Raw genomic sequence first — 22,054 nt, forward strand, 5'->3', positions numbered from 1 at the left:
AACACAGGCCTGGCTCGCATTGCTACCTGCTGATTGTAGAACCCCACAGTTTTGAGCAAAAACAGGCAGGAGCTAGGGAGTGGTTACAGCAGGCCTTAGGTGAGAACCAGTGCTGTGCTGGCTTCAGGTCTGACCCAGTGCAAGCTATGGGTGGTGCCTACAGGGGTGATGTGCCACTCTACCCTGTGTTCCAGGTGGCTCAGAACAGAGAGAGGGACTTTGTTTGGGAGAAAGTAAGGGAAGAGAACAATAGTCTCTGCCTGGTAATCCAGAGAATTCTTTGGGATCTTGACCTAGACCATCAATACAGTACCTCTATGAGTCTATAAGAACCACAGCATTAGGGAACTTGAGGTCCCCCACAAAGAAGATACAGCTTAAATCACAACACCTAAATCATTTTGAATATCTAGAAAGCCTGCCCAAGAAGGATGCATACAAACAAGCTCAGATTGTGGAGACTACAGTAAATACCTAATTCTTCAATGGCCAGACACATTAATATCTACAAGTATCAAGATGATCCAGGAAAAGATGACCTCACCAAATGAACTAAATAAGGCATCAGGGAATAATCCTGGAGAAACAGAGATATGTGACCTTTGATTTCAGACAGAGAATTCACAATATCTGAATGAAGAAAACTTAAAGACATTCAAGATAACACAGAGAAGGAATTCAAAATTCTATCAGATAAATTTAACAAAGACATTGAAATAATTTTAAAAAATCAAGCAGAAATTCTGGAGCTGAAAAATGCAAATATCATACCAAAGAATGCATCAGAGTCTTTTAAAAGAAGAATTGATAAAGCAGAGGAAAGAATTAGTGGGCTTGAAGACAGGCTATTTGGAAGTACACAGTCAGAGGAGAAAAAAGAAAAAAGAAGAAAAAAATAAAAACAATGAAGTGCATAGACAGCATCTAGAAAGCCGCAACAGGGCAAATCTAAGAGTTATTAGCCTTAAAGAGGAGGCAGAGAAAAAGATAGGAGTAGAAAGGGATAATAACAGATAACTTCCTAAACCTAGACAAATATATCAATACCCAAGTAAAAGAAGGTTATAGAACATCAAGGAGATCTAATCCAAAGAAGACTCCTTAAGGCATTTAATCAAACTCCCAAAGGTCAAGGAGAAAGAAAGGGTGCTAAAAGCAGCAAGAGAAAAGAAACAAATAACAGAAAATTGAGTTCCAATACATCTGACAGCAGACTTTTCAGTGGAAACTTTACAGGCCAGGAGAGCATGGCATGACATAATTAAAGTTCTGAAGACAAAAATATTTTTTCCTAGAATGTATCTGGCAAAAATATCTTTCAAACTTGAAGGAGAAATAAACCTTTTACCAGACAAACAAAAGCTGAGGGATTTCATCAACACCAGACCTTTCCCACAAGAAATGCTAAAGGGAATACTTAAATCAGAAAGAAAAGTATGTTAATGAGCAATAAGAAATGTTAGTGAAGGTATAAAACTCACTGAATAGTAAGAACACAGAAAAACAGAGAATATTATAACACTGTAATCACAGTTTATGAACTACTCTTAAGTACAAAAACTAAACAATGATCCAATCAAAAATAATAACTAAAACAACTTTTCAAGAAAAATGGAACAATAAGATATAAGTAGTAACAAAAAAGTTAAAAGAAAACAGGGGTATGAAGTTATGGCATCAAATCTTTATAAGTTTTAATTCCTTGTTTATTTGTTTATGAAAATGATGTTAAGTTGTTATCAGCTTAAAATGATGGGTTATAAGATGGTATTTGCAAGCTTCATGGTAACCTCAAAGCAAAAAAATATACAATGAATACACAAAAAATAAAAAACAAGAAACTAAATCATATCACCAGACAAAATCATCTTCAATAAAAGGAAAACAGGAAGAAACTGTAAGAAAAGACAAAGAAGTTCACTATATAATAATGAAGGGGTCAATTCAGCAAAAGGATATAACAATTTTAAGTATATACGCACCCAAAACTAGAGCACCCAGATATATGAAGCAAATATTATTAGAGCTAAAGAGATAGACTCCAATCCAATATCTCACTATAAGCACTGGAAATATCTTCCAGATGGAAAATAAACAAAGAAAATTCAAATTTAATCTGCACTCTCAGCCAAATGGAGCTAACAGGTATTTACAGAGCATTTCATCAAATTGCTGCAGAATACACATTCTGTTCTGCAGCATATGAAACATTCTCAAGGATAGACCATATGTTAGGTCACAAAACAAGTCTTAAAACATTCAAAAAATTGAAATAATATCAAGCGTCTCTTCAGACCACAGTGGAATAAAAGTAGAAATCAATAAGTGAAAATTTGGAAACTACATAAAGACATAAAAATTACACAATATGCTCCTGAATGACCAATGAGTCAATGAGGAAACTAAGCAGAAAGTTGAAAAATTTATTGAAACAAATGATAATGAAAACACAACATACTGAAGCACATCGGATACAGCAAAAGCAGTTCTAAGAGGGAAGTTTATAGCTGTAAGTGACTCCAACAAAAAAGAAGAAAAACTTCAAATAAATAATGTAATCATGCATCTTAAAGAACTAGAAAAACAAGAACAAACCAAATCAAACCAACAGAGGAGAAGAAATAATAAAGATCAAGCATAAATAAATAAAATTAAAATGAAGAAAATAATATAAAAAAGCAATGAAAGAAAAGACTATTTTTTGAAAAGTTAAATAAAATTGACGAACCTTCATCCAGACTAAGAAAAAACAGAGACATTGCAAATAAAAGCAGAGATGAAAAAGAAAATTTTACAACTGCTACCCCAGAAATTCAAAGAATCATTAGTGGCTACTATGAGCTACTATGTCTAGAAGAAATGGACAAATTCCTAGACACATACAACCTACCAAGATTGAACCAGGAAGAAATTCAAAACCTGAATAGAGCAATAACAAGTAACAAGATTAAAGCCGTAATTAAAAGGTTCCCAGGGCCAGGCGCAGTGGTTCAGCCTGTAATCCCAGCACTTTGGGAGGCTAAGGTGGGTGGATCACCTGAGGTCGTGAGTTTGAGTCCAGCCTGACCCATCTCTACTAAAAATACAAAATTAGCTGGGAGTGGTGGTGCATGCCTGTAATCTCAGCTACTTGGGAGGCTGAGGTAGGAGAATTGCTTGAGTTCAGGAGGCGGAGGTTGCAGTGAGCAGAGATCGTGCCATTTCACTCCAGCCTGGGCAACAAGAGCAAAACTCTGTCTCAAAAAAAAAAAAAAAGCTTACCAGTAAAATGAAGCCCAGGACCCAATGGCTTCACTGTTGAATTCTACCAAACATTTAAAGAAGTGCTAATACCAATCCTACTCAAACTATTTAAACTATTCGAAAAACAGAGGTGAAGGGAATACTTCCAAATTCATTTTATGAGGCCAGGATTATCCTGATAACAAAACCAGACAAAGATACATCATAAATAAATGCATACATAAATAGAAAATAAAACTATAGGCCAATATCACTGATGAATATTGATGCAAAAATCCTCTACAAAGTGGTAGCAAGCCAAATTCAACAATACATTTAAAAGATTATTCATCATGACCAAGTGGGATTTACCCTTAGGATGCAATAATGGTTTAACATATGCAAATAAATCAATGTGCTACATCACAAAAACAGACTGAAGGATAAAAACCATACAATCATTGCAATTGATGCTGAAAATTCAACATCCCCTCATGACAAAAACCCTCAAAAACTGGGTATAGAAAGAACATACCTCAACATAATTAAAACCATATATGACAGACCCACAGCTAGTGTCATACTGAATGGAGACAAACTGAAAGCCTTACCCCTGAAATCTGAACACAACAAGGATGCACACTTTCACCACTGTTATTCTATACAGTACTGGAAGTCCTAGCTGGAAAAATCAGACAAAAGAAATAAAGGGCAGCCCAACTGGAAAGGAAGAAGCCAAACTATCTTCATTTGCAGATGAAAGGATATTATATTTGGAAAAACCTAAACACTCCACCAAAACACACACAAAAAACTATTAGAACTCATAAACAAATTCAGTAAAGTTGTAGAACACAAAAATCAACCTACAAAATTCAACAGGATTTTTATATGCCAACAGTAAACTATCTGAAAAAAAAAAAAAAAGAATTCCCATTTACAATAGCCACAAATAAAATTAAATACCTAGGAATTAACTTAACCAAAGAAGTGAAAGATCCCTATAATGAAAACTATAAAATACCAATGAGGAAAGCTAAAGAGAAGACCAGAAAATGCAAAGATATTCCATGTTCATGGGTTGGAAGAATCAATATTGTTAAAATGTACATACTACCCTAAAGCAATCTACAGATTCAATGAAATCCCTATCAAAATACCAATGACATTCTTCAAAGAAATAGAAAACAACTATCCCAAAATTTATATGAAACCATAAAAGACCCACAGTAGCCAAAGCTATCCTAAGCAAAAAACAAAAATGGAGGAATCATATTACCTGACTTCAAATTGTACTACAATGCTATAGCAATCAAAACAGCATAGTACTGTCATAAAAACAGACACATAGACCAATGAAACACAATAGAGAATTCAGAAATAAATCCATGCAACTACAGTAAACACACTTTCTACAAAGCTGCCAAAAACATACACTAGGAAAAAGACAGTTTCTTCAATAAATGATGCTGGGGAAACTGAATATCTATATGCAAAAGAATGAAACTAGACCCCATCTCTTGCCATATACAAACATCAAGTCAATATAGGCAAAGACTTAAATCTAAGACTTCAAATTATGAAACTACTATAAGAAAACATTAGGAAAAACATCAAGGACATTGATCTGGGCAAAAATTTCTTTAGTAATAACCCACAAGTACAGGCAACCCAAGCAAAATGGACAAATGGTATCTCATTAAGTTGAAAAGCATTTACACAGCAAAGGAAACAATCAATGGGATAAAAAATTTGCAAACTACCCATTTGACAAGGGATTAATAACCAGAATATATAAGGAGCTCAAACAACTCTGTAGGAAAAAATCTAATAATCTGATTAAAATATGGGCAAAAATTTGAATAGCTGTTTCTCAAAAGGAGACACAAAATGATAAATAGGCTTATGAAAAGGATATATTTTCTGTAGCCTCAGAAAGTACATTCTTTCTCTCCCATTAAAATGGCTTATATCCAAAAGACAGGCAAGAAAAAATGCTAGCTAGAATGTGGAGAAAAGGAAATCCTCATACACTGTTGGTGGAAATGTAAATTAATACAACCACTGTGGAGAACAGTTTGGAAGTTCCTCAAAATACTAAAAATAGAGCTACCATATGTTCCAGCAATCCCACTGCTATGTATATACTGAAAAGAAAGGAAATCAGTATGTCAAAGCGATAACTGCACTTTCATGTTTGTTGCAGCTCTGTTCACAATAGGCAAGAATTGGAAGCAACCTAAGTGTGTATCAACAGTGAATGGACAAAAAGAAATGTGGCAGTTATATACAATGGAGTACTATTCAGCTGTAAAAAGAATGAGATACAGTCATTTGCAACAAACGGATGGAAATGGAAGTCATTATGTTCTGTGAAATAGGCCAGGCACAGAAAGACAGACACCCCATGATCTTACTTATTTGTGAGATCTAAAAATCAAAACAATTTAACCTATGGTGGTAAGAGAGTAGAATCATGGATATCAGATATGGGAAGCAGAGTGTAGGGATGGGGGTGGAGTGCTGTGAGGGAGGTGGAGAGAGTTAACGGGTACAAAAAAAATTAGAATGAATGAATAAGACCTACCATTTGATAGCACAAAAAGATGTCTATAGTCAATAGTAATTTAATTTTATTTTGTTAAATAGCTAAGAGTATAATAAGATTGTTTCTAACACTAAGAATAAATGCTTGAGGGAATGGATAGCCCATTTTCCATAATGTAATTATTATGCATTACATGCCTGTATTAAAACACTTCATGTACCCCATAAATATATACACTTACTATGTACCCACGAAAATTAAAAATAAAAATAAAATAGCCTGACTGGTGTGGGTAGACTTTTGCATTGTATTTTCAGAGGATAAGGGGGCTAGAATAGCCTGACTGGTTGAAAGAAATGAAGAAAGGAAGTAGAGAAACTCAAGGAAATTTGCTTTAAATGGAAACAGAGAAATAAGGTAGGAAATGGAGGGTGAGATAGACGAAGACTAGACATTTTTGGGGGAGCTATTGAATATATATTTATGCTGATTGGAAAATTATGTTAACAGGAGAAAACTGGTGATACAGAAAAGAGAGGGCATAAATGCAAGAAGTTCTTTGGGAAAGTATGAGGGAATATGGTCAAAGAGAAGGCCCTGTCCTTAAATGAACAGAAGCAATTCATTCAGCATAAGAGAAGGGAAGGCTGACTCATGGAAACATACTAAAATACTTAATAGTTTGGTAGATTTGGTGATGGGAAAGTGTAGAATTTCTCTTCTAATTGCATGTATTTTCTCAGTTGAATAAGGAGTAGGTATTAGTTCTGAGTATGACGACGGGGGTATAAGGATTCAAGAACAGAAAAACAAGGTTGTTCAGGCAGAAAAGAGTCATCTCAAATAGAAGAGTGAATGGAAGATATAAGGAGGTTAAATTTCTGTACAATTATAATGACCTTATGATGACTGCAATCCAAATAAGTATAACTAATAAACATGGTTGTATGAGTTTGTGGGAGTGCATGTGTTGGGGGTTTGTTCCAACCATATTGTTTGCTTAAGTAGAAGAATGCATAGTCATTAACAGGGGTTGGGATTTTTCCACACAAGAAAGAAAGAAAAAAGGGCAAAGATGTCTTGATAAGTTATATCCATATATTGAAACAAAATTTACCTTTGAAACTGATCCAGCCTTAAAAACTACATCAGTTATGTTCCTCTTCTTATCATATCCCTTTATTGTACTGTATTAGTCCATTTCATGCTGCTTATAAAGAAATACCCAAGGCTGGGCAATTTACAAGAGAAAGAGGTTTAATTGGATTCACAGTTCCACGTGGCTGGGGAGGCCTCACAATCATGGCAACAGGAGGAGCAAGTCACATCCTACATGGATGGCAACAGGGAAAGAGAACTTACCATTTTTAAAACCATCAGATCTTGTGAGACTCATTCACTATCATGAGAACAGCACAGAAAAGACCTACCCCATAATTCAATCACCTCCCAACAGGTTCCTCCCACAACATGTGGGAATTGTGGGAGTTACAATTCAAGATGATATTTGGGTGGGGAAACAGCCAAACCATATCATTTGGCACCTGGCCACTCCCAAATTTCATGTCCTCACATTTCAAAACCAATCATGCCTTACTAACAGTCCCCCAAAGTCTTAACTAATTTCAGCATTAACTCAAAAGCCCACAGTCCAAAGTCACATCTGAGATAAGGGAAGTCCCTTCTGCTTATAAGCCTGTAAAATCAAAAGCAAGCTAGTTACTTCCTAGATACAATGAAGGTACAGGTATTTGGTACATGCAGCCATTCCAAATAGGAGAAACTGACCAAAACCAAGGGGCTACAGGCCCCATGCAAGTCCGAAATCCAGTGGGGGAGTCAAATCTTAAACCTCCAAAATGATGTGTTTTGACTCCATGTCTCACATCCAAGTCATACTGATCCAACAAATCAGTTTCCATAGTCTTGGGCAGCTCTGCCTCTGTACCCTGTGGCTCTGCAGGGTACAGCCTCCCTCCCATCTGCTTTCAAGAGTTGGCATTGAGTGTCTGTGGCTTTTCCAGGTGCACGGTACAAGCTCTCAGCAGATATATCATTCTGGGGTCTGGAGGACAGTGGCACTCTTCTCACAGCTCCACTAGGTGATGCCCCAGTAGGGACTCTGTGTGGGAACTCTCACCCCACATTTCCCTTCCTCGCTGTCCTAGCAAAGGTTATCCATGATGACCCCATCCCTGCAGCAAACTTTTGCCTGGGCATCCAGGCATTTCTATACATCTTCTAAAAATCTAGGCGGAGATTCCCAAACCTGAATTCTTGACTTCTGTGCACTCGCAGGCTCAACACCACATGGAAGCTGCCAAGCCCTTAAGCTTGCACCCTCTGAAGCCACAGTCCAAGCTCTACATTGGTCCCTTTCAGCGATGGCGGAGCAGCTGCGATGGAAGGCACCAAGTCCCTAGGCTGCACACAGAACGGGGACCTCAGGCCCAGCCCAGAAAACTGATTTTTCCTCCTAGGCCTTCTGGCATGTGATGGGAGAGGCTGTTGCAAAGGTCTCTGACATGCCCTGGAGACATTTTCCCCATTGTCTTGGTGATTAACATTCAGCTTCTCATTACTTACTTAAATTACTGCAGCTAGCTTGAATTTCTCCTCAGAAAATGGGATTTTCTTTTCTATTGCCTTGTCAGGCTGCAAATTTTCCAAACGTTTAAGCTCTATTTCCCATTTGAAACTGAATGCCTTTAACAGCACCCAAGTTACCTCTTGAATGCTTTGCTGTTTAGAAATTTTTTCCGCCAGATACCCTAAGTCATCTCTCTCAAGTTCAAAGTTCCACAAATCTCTAGGGCAGGAGCAAAATGCCACCAGTCTCTTTGCTAAAACATAATGAGTCACCTTTGTTCCAGTTCCTAACAAGTTCCTCATCTTCACCTCACACCAACTCAGCCTGGACTTTATTGTCCATATGTCTATCAGCATTTTGGCCAAAGCCATTCAACAAGTGTCTAGGAAGTTCCAAACTTTCCCACATTTTCCTGTCTTCTTCTGAGAACTCCAAACTGTTCCAACCTCTGCCTGTTACCCAGTTCCAAAGTTGCTTCCACATTTTCAGTTATCTTTTCAGTTTCAGTTATCTTTTCAGCAGTGCCCCACTCTACTGATACCAACTTACTATATTAGTCCTTTTGCTTGCTGCTGATAACCTGAAATTGGGCAATTTACAAAAGAAAGAGGTTTAACTGGACTCACAGTTCCACATGGCTGGGGAGGCCTCAAAATCATGGCAGAAGGCAAGGAGGAGCAAGTCACATCCTGTGTGGATGGCAGCAGGCAAAGAGAGCTTGTTCAGGGAAACTCCCATTTTTAAACCCATCAGATCTCGAGATTCATTCACTATCATGAGAACAGCTCAGGAAAGTCCTGCCCCCATAATTCCTATGACATATGGGAATTGTGGGAGTTACAATTCAAGATGAGATTTGAGTGGGGACACAGCCACACCATATCATGTACTCAACATGAATATTCACTTACAATTTACTGTTTGGGGAATATTTTTTAATTATCATAGGGTTGAAACTTACTCACAAATTAATGACCAAAGGGGAATTATGCACCTAGGTGTACTCATACATTTTGTCTGTCATGTGAATATACTTATATCTAAGAACTATTTTATTTTATTTTATTTATTTTTGAAGACAGGATCTCACTCTGTCTCCAAGGCTGGAATACAGTGGCATGATCATAGCTCACCGCAACCTCAAACTCCTAGGCTTAAGTGATCCAACTGGCTTACCCTCCTGAGTAGCTGGGACTACAGGAGCATACTCTCATACCTGGTTAATTTTGTTTTATTTTTATTTTTATTTTTGTAGAGATGGGGGTCTCACTATGTTTCCCAGGCTGGTCTGGAACTCAACTTTAAGTAACCCCTCCCACGTCTGCCTCCCAAAGCGCTGCAATTATAGGCATGAAACTCCATGCCCAGCTGAAGGTTTTCTTGAAGTTTCTTCTGACATAGATAAGAGGTAGAAGAGAAAGATACACTTTAGTGTCCCTATGCCTAACATGGATTTCATCACAACTAAGGTCAGTGACTAAAATTACTGATCCTCTTTATTCATTTGTACCAGCAATCTTCAGTTTTGGATTTCCCCATCCTTTTCACCAGTAAGTCCTCTTGTCCAATTTGAATTAGACCCTTTTGATCCTGATCTACTGATAGAGGCAGGAGGCAGACAAATGCCTAGGCAGATAGAGGTGGTTCCCTGGTGAAACCCCACCTTCAAGTCAAAGGCAGTCCTGGGTAAATCCTTGGACCAGATTGAGAACCTGTCTTCCTGTCTGGCATGCTTTCCTCTGATTGATCCCCACTGTTCACCTATTTTACATATACCTATCCTTCCCTAATTAGTTTTTTACAGTGTCATGCCCACCTTTGAGTGGTGCCTTTGTTTTAACCTTTTTGCATGCTCACAAACTAATCATCATGCCCTCCCCATTCAGTGCCTATAAAAACCCCAGACTAAGCCATACTGGGGGAAAAACCACCAGACTGCAGGATTGGGGGAACACTCCCAGATCCCCTCTCTGCTGAGAGCAGTCCCATCACTCAATAAAATTATTCTCTGCCCTCCTCACTGTTGAAATTGTCAGCAAATCCTTAGTCTTCTTGGACATAGTACAAGAGCTTGGGAGCAGCCAAACAGGGGTACGAGCTATAACACAGGCAGGCTGAGTGGGCAGGGTGCCTCCAGTGGCAGGCCTGGGCCTGAGCAAGGCTCAGTCACCAGGGGCGCATTGCCAGCCATACGGGTCCCCAGGTGGCAAAGTGGCTGAGAAAAATCCTGCATCATTACCAGATAGAGTGACCAGGTCTAGGCTGGGGAGCCAAGAGTGCAGTGGAAAGAAAGAAAGGCCAAAAGCACCTGAAGCATTAGCATCTACAGAACTAGCAAAATTCACAGGTGTAACCTAGAATATCTTTTCCTGCTGGAAACCTTGACTTGTCCTTTTTCATATTTCTGGTCTTTGTTTTACTTAGTGGAGTTATTCCCCACCCCTATCCTTGCACTACACACAAAATGAAGTGCAGCAAGGTTGAGTAAGGGCAATCCTTCCTTTTGAGCAAGTTATGCAGAGAAAAAGATAATAATTCAAACTACATATTGGTCATTGCTCTCTGCATCTTGGAATATGTCAATAACTGTTATTATTTAGCCTTTACTCAATGAAAAGCCAAGGGAAAACTCAGAGTCCCCATGTACTCCGATATTTGTGATAAATGTTTATGCTGTTGCTTAACTCTGGCTTAGTTTCCAAAATCTTGATAGGGGTGCTGAGTCACATCCACCAATCTATATCAAGCCCAGGTCCTACAAGAGGGCACATATAATGAGTTACTACAAAGACACTCATGTAAACATTTCCATGAAGGCCTAAAGGGGGCAAAAGATCTAGAATAAATACTTTTACAGAACACTAGTAATATTAACATTTTAAACATTTACATTTCTAAATAGATCAATACTCTGGAATTCCTCCCCATTTTAATGGTGTTTTGTATATCTATATTAACACATAAATTAAAAGAATTGTAAATTAACATTTTGTAAATTGGCTTATTTTAACACATAAACAGATATTTGTGGTAGATAAATACATAAAAGACAAAAGTGAGTAATTCTGTATTAAAAAGAAGGGCATAGTGGCTCACATCTGTAATCCTAGCACTTTGGGAGGCTGAGATGCAAGGATCACTTGAGCCCGGGAGTTAGAGACCAACCTGGGCAACACAGTGAGACCCCACCTTAAAAAAAAAGGGCAAATATACCTTTTGTTAGAAATGGGAATTTAAGTTGACTATTTTACATACAATCCTCCAAAAAAGTGTATTTGATATTTCTGCTGTGTTATTTACTAGTTAATGTTGTAAGTGCTAATAGTTTTAATATGATTTACTACTTTTGAAATATACTCTATTATTATATTAATAAAATATTCAAATTCTACCTCTAGAAACAAGAATTCTGTTAGAAACTATGGGAGAAAGAGACAAGGTGGGAAACTCGATCCTTGTCATGTAGTACCCCAAAATGACTCTGTGGATTGCTTTGGACTAGTGCTTCCCAAGTAGGTAGGAGCACATGTCACAGTATCAGCAGTTGGGGCAGGGCAAGGGACCTAGCATTTGTTGTTTTGAAACACATATTAACAGTGTATTTATTATGCTCATAATAGAAAATACAGGAATAAAGTTCTATAAATTCTTGAGAAGTGAGAATTGCAGAAGATAAAATGAAAAAATATTCTTAAGATGGGTTTGAAACGTTCATAAATATGTGGGGAAAAACACAGTCTCTTTGTAATTCTTGGCATCTAAAAAGGAGACTTGAACTATGTGATCTATCTCTTTATTTTGCATTTTTATATCCTAAAATTGTTGTCAGCAGAATCCCAGTAGGCCTGCTCTGCTTTCAGGCTGGTGACCTGAAGGTGAAAAAACTTCTAGTTCTCTGATTCATCTATGGAAATAAACACTGGCTTTTGGAGCTGGTGCTTTCTTTCCTTTCATTATTCTTAACACATTAAAAGAGGAGTCACAAAGCCTAATCTTCAGATTTAGTGACAACTAGACAGAAAAGGCACAAGTCTGGGAATAACAAGACTGATTGGTTCCTGCCTTTTTCAATTTAGAAAGCTAAGTCTCCATATTAGAAAATATTAAATGCTGTAGTGCATATACTTACTTTTCTAGTGATCCAAAATTATAAAAATCTCAGTTATAAAACAATTCATCCTAATTCTGCACATCTTTATGTTTCAAAGCTTACTTCTTCCACTGGAGAAATGTCCTATTTAAAACATACTTACTATCACTAACTGAGGTCCACATTTGCTTTTAAAATAAAACTTTAATTTACTATATATTAATGACAGATATATTTCTCACATACATAAAAATCAACTGCTTCAATGTATCTGAATTACATTAGTGCAATTTAAAATGTATTTTTTTTTCCTACTATAATCTGGCAGGGATATCAAAGAGAAGAATAAACTATAAAGAGAGATAAGACAATTCCCAGTTACATACTTTACAAAGTGCAGGCAAAGCACACTTTAAAAACATTGTATTTTCAATTTTGACATTAATATTGAGAAAAACAAAAAGCCTAAATTAAAATAATCAGTTTTAAAATTATGAGACTATCCATAAAATGTAAACACATTTTGAGTGCTGGAAAATATTCACTTAACTCATCTAATAGAAAAAGCAGCAGATAATAATTACATGATGATAAAAATGTAGTATATGCCCTGTTACAAAGATGTTCTATCTTGGTAGATATAAAATAACTTTCTTTTAAAGAGAAATAAATCTGGAGTTTTCTCATGTTTCCAATGCTTTACTTTTTTTTCCTATTAACATTCGTTTCTCATAATGCAAACCATATGTGACAACATGCAGCCAGAGCTCATTCCTTTAACATCACACAAATATGCTCACTCAGCAATCCAACAAAAGTGAACACTTGTGAATGTCTTTGATCATGCCAACACTGGTCAGGTAAAGTGAAACAACGTGCTTTCCTCCCGAATATATCATGTGTTTTACATTATAAATTGTTAGGAAAAATTAAGTAGAAAAGTAGCATTTAAAAACAATTCAATTTAGAAATCATCAGCAAAATACAATGTTAATTTAGATACCAATGGTAGTTTGTTTTCAGCTAAAAAGAGTAACTAAATTTTGGAGTTTAAATGGTAGCATATACCCATTTACTAATTGAGTAATTTGCTGAAAGGTGAAGGCAAAACTTCCTACTTGCTTGGCAGAAGTCAGGTGCTAAGATGGGGAAATGTTGTTGCTGAAGCTTAATGATTCTCAGCTGTGAAGGCAGAGGATGCTCAAATTGCAATCCTTGTTGAATAGTAAAGTTGAGGCTCCTGAAACATGGAGTATTCCTACTCTTGCTTCTGTGGGTCCCAAACTGAACTACAGAAGAGCAATTCTTTTGGAAAGTTTATTAAGTACAAATGCACTTAATAAACAAGAAATATCTCTGTCTCAAAAAGAAATGTCATGTCCTAATATTCTTTTTTTAATATTGTGTAAAACATTCTAAATGAGAGTTAAAGAAAGTGATAATAATTCATCCTGGCCCACTGAGTGCACTCACTTTAGCATTCAGGGAAAAATATATAATTGTACATACCTAGATGAATATAAGTAATGTATATATCTATATAGTGATTAGAAAAACACTACTTTTTTAATACTAAAGAAGTCACTTAAAAATGTGCACACTAAGCTAGTTTCCTACACCTAATTACTCCAGGTAACTGTTATTCCCCTATTTCAAATATTGACAAGAAATGGTTAAAAAAGAATGCTTACAATATTCTAATACAATTTAACTGTATTATATATACTTAATACTTAACTATTATTTATTATAAACCTAGTGATTACATACATAAATATTATGATAAAAATAGCAATTAGATTAGACAACAAAAAAATGTAAACCTGAGAGAAAGTCCCTACTTTCTCATCAGTAAACATAATTATTTTCATCATGTTCTGTAAATCCTAAATGACCTGGTACAGTGCCAGGAATATAGCACAAGATCACTAAAGCATCTTTCTCAATGGTGTTGGTGATGATCACATAACAAACATTTTTGGCAATTTCTTCATATCATGTACATTATTATTATTATCTTAGATAATCATCAATTTGTATGTATTGATATGTAAACCATAGGTATGAAGCATTTGGTTAGATTTAGAATAAATAAGCTGAAATCTAAATGTGTACTATTGAAAGAGAAGAAGAAAAGAGGAAGAAAGAAAATCAGAGCCAAGAACAGTTTTCTAAATATCCAAATGAAGTAAAAAATGAATAAACTCTATAAAGCCATTTGAACTATTGCTAAAACCTACCTCCTTTAAACTTCAAGGAAAACCAATTTCTCACTGAATTTGCCAATAATGTGGCAATAATTCACTTTGGCCATAATCTCATACAATCCTTTCAATGCATTATTTCCAGGCATGATTCCAAGATGCTGAATCCCAGAGTAGCAATGGGAATTGCCTTACAATCTTTCCCATTAGCAGAAATGTATTCTCATTTGAAAAGTGTACAGTAGAAATGCCTATTTTAATTTTTAGCTTCATCACTGTGCTCCATACTCTATACTACCCATGGAAGTAATATCTCACAATGCTCGTGCCATCTGTATCCTGATACTGTTATAAACCGAGTTCCATAATGCTATCACCAGAAGTATATTCACTACCTCATTAGTATTCATTCTACACCATATGCTTAGTGAGCAAAATAAATAGATGTATTGGGGTTGCAGGCCAAAGCTGCAAATCATAGAGACTCAATTGGGGGAGGAGAGGAATACGAAGAAAAGTTGTGTGGAAGACAAAACAAGAAAAAATAGTAAAACAGAACCCACTGAAACACATTACCTACCCCTGAGGTTAGCTTTAGTACTTGATAAGATAAATGAAAATAGAATTACTATAGGACTAACATATTTTTGAAAGATACACATTCTGATTTTCTGCAAGGCTGGGGGAAGTGGGATTGGAAAAGACAAATACTGAATTTAAGAATAACACATTTAGGTTCAGCGAATATCTATTATGTGCCTATTTTGTGCCAAGATCTGTACATCTAGGCACTTTCACATATTTTCTGTGTTTGGCTGTTTTTGTGTTGCTATAAAGGAACATCTGAAACTGCGCACTTAATAAAGAAAAAAGGTTTTATTGGCTGATGGTTCTGCAGGCTGTCCAAGCATGGCAATGGCATCTGCTCAGCTTCCAGGGAGACCTCAGGGAGCTTTTACTCATGGCAGAAGGCAAAACAGGAGCAGGCATGTCGCACGGCCCGGGAAGGAGGAAAAAGGGGAGGGGTGGTGCCACCTACTTTAAACAACCACATCTCATGAGAACTCATTTACTATCCTTAGGACTGCCCCAAACCTTGAAGAATCTACCCACATGACCCAAACACCTCCCATATCTCATGAGAACTCAAGCCTCACCTCCAAAATTGGGGATTACCTTTCAACATGAGATTTGGGCAGAACAAATACCCAAACCATATCACATATGTTCTATTTAATACAATCATTCTCTGAAGTAGGTAAAACAACCTTTATTTTATGGATGGTGATACATAGGTCCAATGCAAGTTCTAAATATTTCCAAGATCATACAACTGGTAAGACACTAAATATCTGACTCCAGCTCTTCTAATGGCAAGTTCAGGAAATTTTAATGCTATATTAAAAATGCCATAAAAATTTGATTCTCATCATGTGTTTTCCAAAGGAAGATAATTTTATTAAGTAAAATATTTATTTTACTATTTTTACTGTTTTTAAACTGATTTATTCTTTTCAGTGACATGGGAAAATTATTTCTGGGATAATATGGTAGAACAAAAGTTGGAATAGCAAAAAAAGAAATAATACAGATCCTGATTGATTATAACGTGTAGGACAAAGAAATACACAAATATTTCCTAAAACTAGATATTATTAACAATTCTGCTTTTACACTTGTTGTCTATTATCTATGTAAACTTTATCAAACATTCTGAAATCCTTTTAATTTGCGATTTTACCATCACAAGTGATCGAACTTCCATACATTCCACTATTTCAGCATCCAAACTATATCTCTGATTTTACCATCTTTGTTTGGACCTGGCACAGACTATGGGTTCTGATGTTTCAAATTATGTCTTCAGTCTATGTGTCTGATTTTTGCTTTGACCAGAATGATCTCTATATTCCCACAGAAGTATCAATTACTGATACTCTATTTATGCTTTGTCCTGAAAACAATGGGTTTGAATTCTTTCTCTCAAAAAACTTACAGTGATCAATAAGAAAACAAGATACATTTACGGCATCATGCAGGCTATGAGTATGGAATAAAATAAAACCAGCAGGTTCACAGAGTAGCTGAAATTCCTCATTTCAATCTCATTTGCAGGGAGTGCTGAAGAGTTGATATACTATATATTTGGCACCTAGTATGTGTCTAGCAATGCACCAGTACTTTCTATGTAGCATCTCATTTATTTCTCAGAATAATATTTTCAGAATGGTAGCAATTCAACTGATTGCATCTGGACTAATATAGCAAGATGATTTGGCCAAATTTATGTGTCAATCAAGTGGTGGGATCAGAATGTTACTGTAAGCTGGTGTGATTCTAATGGATATTAGAGTTTGAACATTCCACTATACCAGGCTAACTCCCATCTCAGATTCATTATGATGAAGCAATGCCTTCTGTAAACAAAAACAAAACAAAACAAAAAAAACATAAGGCCCCCCAACCAGCTGAACAGATTCTTCCTCTCGGCCAGGGCAATACAAATTTAACCAGAAAAACTGGTTCATGCCATCATGGGGGCTAGAAGATGGACATGCCTCATTATACCCTCCTCCCTTTCAGAATTGCTGATGGAAATGACTCTTTAAGTCTAATAAGAAACATTTACAATTTATTTTTTCTGAAGCCTGTTACATGGAGGCTTCATCTGCATGATAAAACTCTGGTCTCCACAACTCTTTATCGTAACCCAGACATTCCTTTTCCTTTCTATTGAGAATAACTCTTTCAACCAATTGCCAATATGAAAACTTTTAATTCTACCTATAACCTGGAAGCAAGTTGTCTCACCTTTCTGGTGAGACAACCAGTGTATTTGATTGATGTCTCGTGTCTCCCTAAATGCATAAAACAAAGCTATGCCCTGACCACCTTGAACACATGTTCTCAGGGTCTCCTGAGGGCTGTGTCATGAGCCATGGTCACCCATATTTGGCTCAGAATAAATCTCTTCAAATATTTTACAGAGTTTGACTCTTTTTGTTGACACTTCTAAAATATCACTCTTTACAATGAAAGTGACCAAAGCAACTTTTATTCCAAAATATGTCAAATGTCTAGCAAGAAATACCAATACATCATTAAGTCAAAGCATACTTCATCCATATAAGTTCAAACACTGGTTTTCTTTGTATATAAATTAATATTTACTGTTTTAAAGTTCTGCTTGATAAACATGTCAAAAAGTGAAAGGATCCTAGTGTATGTAACAAGCACTGGCACTGAAGAAATTTAAACCAGACAAGTCATTTGTGGCAGAGACAGATAATCCGGTAACCTAAATCCAGTCAGAATAGCAGAATCCAAATACAAAAACCCAAAAGCAAAGTTGAACTCAGAGACTAAGAAGTTAGAATTGTGCCCTATGAACAATTTTATGTTGCCACCTAACAGTAGCCAAACTTGGATTCCATTTGTCTTTGTAAGGATACTTTGGAAATGCAAGTAACAGGCTGACCAAAAGTGGTTTGCATAATAGGGTCTTATTATCTCATTTTATAAGAAATCAGAAAGTCAATGGTTCCAGGGTTGGTAAACACTCCAGCAAATAGCTATTATCCAGGACACTAGTGTTTTCAATTCAGTTGTCCCATCCTCCACACGATTACTTTTGCATTTAGGTGGTTGTTTCACAGTCACAAGTTGGCTGTCTCTATTTAGGTAATCATATATAAATTCAGGTAGAAGAATATCTCATTTTATTGCATGAAAAAAGACTTTCTAGATGCTCCCAAGCAAAAACTAGTCGCCTGATGAGATGATATCTCCCTCAAAAAGTAGGGAAATGAATATGGGTCATTTTAGCCTTTCTAGGAGATGGTGGACTCATTGACAAGAAAGGCTAGAGGAATGGCTGAAGAATGAGCAGCTAATAGTGTCTACCATATGTAAATCTGTGGTCATAAATGAGTTTACAGACCTTAAATGATCAGTCCCTGCAACAGAGGCTGAAATCTGAAAATTACCTGACATGTTCACGTTTGCTTTACTACCTTTCCCCAACCATCTATAAAATGTATCCAGAGATTAGAAAACCTGCTTCAACTCCTAGGATTAATAATAATCTGTAATGGAAAGAAAATAGCAGAATAATAGAACATGAATAAGATTTTAAAAGATCCTTTTAACTGCCAAACAACACTGTTCTAAATGTCCCAAAAATCTCTGACTTGTACTAAAAACTAGTTGTGGACACTACTTATAATTTATTGACTGCTTATAATCTATGAAGTACTGTGCTCATCTGGTATCATGACAGACCTGGAGAAGAGTCCCATGGGGAGTGGTAGGAAATAAAAATAGATGTAAGAGACATGATGAGGTCTCAAACATGCCTTTTCCATTGTTAACCCTATGTATTTCAAAAATATTTATTTTTATCAAAGCTATTGATTGCTAGAGCACTTAATACATGCTCATTTTTGGAATAGAGTAGATAGACAGTCCTTGCTTTAGTCACCCATAAGCCATTTGAGTGTCCTGCCATTGCTGTCTCTGAATCTCTCTTCCAATGAAATGCATGCTCTGTATCTTTCCTGCTTTCAGTGTTTTTGTTTTTGTTCCATTAACAATTCCTCATTTTTTTCTATTATAATTTTCATTTATCTAAGGACCTAGATAGATTGCAAGACAGAGTTAGCAGGCTGAGGAAGAAACCTAGAACTGAGATAAGGCTGAATGGCATCAAACATCAAGGTTTATGCATCCATCACAGCAAGAAACATCGGAGAGTCTGGGATCCATGAACTAAGAATATGGAGATACTGAAAATTCAGTCTCTGCATAAACTAGGAACCTTTTCTTTCCTCTTTGAAATTAGAATGTTACATTTTATTATAAATTTGGCAGAAAATTAGGATATTAACATTAAACAATAGGTGACAATCAGTTGAGTCTGCTTTAAAATTTCTTCATATTCTCATAATATTATCATTCAGAATCTACTATTTATTACACAAGATTTTAAAAAGAAACATCTGGTAAAACCATGTCACTGTCAGTGTTTAGGTGAAAGTATAGGATATTTTTAGTAAACTCTGTCTAAACCTTCACAGACAACATGGAGAGAATTTGCTGACCTGAAATGCACAATATCAGAATTTCAATATAAAATGTACTGACTGCTTATAATCTACAAAGTACTGAACTTGGCATTTTCCATCACACCAGCCCAGTTATGTGCTGAGGATTGGAATGCATACAGAATATAGGAAATTACTATGATACAATGTGGGCATGGATAACTGCCATGTGGCTGTGAGAGAAAGGAGTGACCCAGAAGCTCAGAAAAGCAGAAATCACTCTGGCTTATGAAGGAGTCAGATTTTCCAATTAAATTGCAGGTAGAAAAAATACTTTGAGAGATAATGATATTAGATATTGATCAAGGAAAATGTGTTTTCTCAATATTAACCTGGCAGCAAAGACCAGTGTCATATAATTTGTTTTTTTAATAGTTAAATTGACAGATGAAATTGTACGTATTTATCATGTGCACCATGATGTTTTCAACGTTTATATTGTGGGATCACTAAATCCAGCCATTTAACATATGAATTATCTCACATGGTTATCATTTTTGTGGTGAGAACACTTTACATCCACATTTTTCAAGAATACAATATGCTATTAACTACAGTCATCATACTGTGCAACAAATCTCTTGAACTTATTCCTCCTATTTAAAGAAAACTTGTATACTTGGAGGATAGGAAATTTGAATAAGGAAAGTTTACAAGGCAGGAAGATCAGCTAAGGGTGTATGCAATAGTCTGGGATGGAGGTAATACAAGTAAAACTACAAAGAGAAGAAGACGCTAGGAACTGGCCATGAGTACTAGGAAAGAAAACAGGATGCCACAGTGGATTTTTAAAAATCTTTCCAATAGTATATTTTTGGAATGGAAAAAAAAAGGGCAATTGACTTTCCCTTTCTGAAGAAAAACAAATATGATGAGAATTACTACTCTTAATTGAAATATTTAAATTCCACCCTAAATTATAATTAGAATTAGAAATTCATTTTTTTTTGCGGGCGCCTGTAATCCCAGCTACTCAGGACGTTGACACAGGAGAATTGCTTGAACCCAGGAGGCGGAGGTGGCAGTGAGCCAAGATCACGCCATTGCACTCCAGCCTGGGCGACAGAGCAAGACTGTCTCAAAAAAAAAAAAAAAAAAAAAAAAAGAAAAGAAAAGAAATTCATTTTTTCAGTTTAAGCTATTTATATAATCAGTTTTTAGCAAAACAAGCATTTTATAGAACTGTATACAGGTTTGTAATCTAAATTTCTCATAATATAAAGTGATAAAGTACTGTTCTAAATGAGTGAAACTCCATTTTAACTTTATATTTGCTTGACTGCTTAGGCTCGAGGGTCAATCATTAAACTCTTTTTTTTCTTATGGTGAAATGGTAGCCATTGTGTTGAATGTTGATTTAAATGTCTACAATGTGATAGATGTGGCTTTAGATCAGACTTTGAACATTCAGAGGCCTTCACGAATCAGGAGGTAAAATAAACATGTAAATCGTGCCAGCTACAACACAATAGGGGCAGCAAGGCTTGTGTGAAACTAGAAGCACATGTCCAATTTTAAGGCATTTGGCTAACCACTGTTCTAGCAAGTAAGTCAGGAAAGGATGAACCCTCCCAACCCCCACCTCCACGTCCCGCTTTAGCTAAGTGTACCATATCTCTCTGGATACTTGCTAATTCTTATTTATTTCTCTGGCGTATCTTCTCCCCAAGACCATTATACAAATCCAATAGGGGTTCAAACATAAATAGTTTTAATAGTTAAAACTATGAACAGTTAAAGGATTTTTATTGTTGCTGCTGTTTTCTTCTTCATAAGGCACCTGAATTTTCAGTCTCCTAACACTGTTTACGCACCTGTATATTTTGTTTCCTTGATAACTCCTCTCTGGTACAAAGCTGATAGGCTGTTTTTCAGACCAGGAAAGCTGTGATGCGGAAGCTGAGAGAAGGGACAGGATCTGATCTTTTGGATAAGATTCAAAGTCATGAATTTTATAGTGCCATTATTTAATTAGCAAAGCACATAAAAACTACTTTGGTTCAGCTGTGTCATATCATAAGATATTAACAGCTATTAGTTTTTACTGTAAGCCAAGCACTAGTCCATGAATTTTATAACCAGTTTTACAGATGAGGAAACAGAGTTGGATAAATTTGTCTACAATCATTTAAGTAGAAAGTGTGAGATTTGGACCCAGACTCTCTAGTGTATCCTATTTTCCCAAAAGCATCTCAGTACTTACCTAGGAGCCAAAATTAAAACAAACAAACAAAAAGACTTCTAGGTAATTTACATATTTTTCAAAGTGGCTTAGAAAGTGTTTTTGTTTTATTTTTA

At 36.1% G+C, this 22,054-nt stretch overlaps 1 protein-coding gene across 5 annotated transcripts in view; it reads right to left on the reverse strand.

The window, feature by feature from the left end:
- The window catches only part of GULP1 (GULP PTB domain containing engulfment adaptor 1), a 317,880-nt gene that overhangs the window by 136,593 nt on the left and 159,233 nt on the right, over positions 1-22,054 (reverse strand). Inside the window, exon 3 of one of the 5 annotated variants that reach the window (XM_058440354.1) lies at positions 21,571-21,679. The exons of the other annotated variants lie outside the window; for them this stretch is intronic. The gene's annotated coding sequence lies outside the window, so the exon portion shown is untranslated. The remainder of the gene's footprint in view (positions 1-21,570; positions 21,680-22,054) is intronic. 5 annotated transcript variants of the gene reach the window in all.

Source organism: Hylobates moloch, unplaced genomic scaffold (assembly GCF_009828535.3).
Source record: "Hylobates moloch isolate HMO894 unplaced genomic scaffold, HMol_V3 SCAFFOLD_1, whole genome shotgun sequence".
NCBI classification, from domain to species: Eukaryota; Metazoa; Chordata; class Mammalia; order Primates; family Hylobatidae; genus Hylobates; species Hylobates moloch.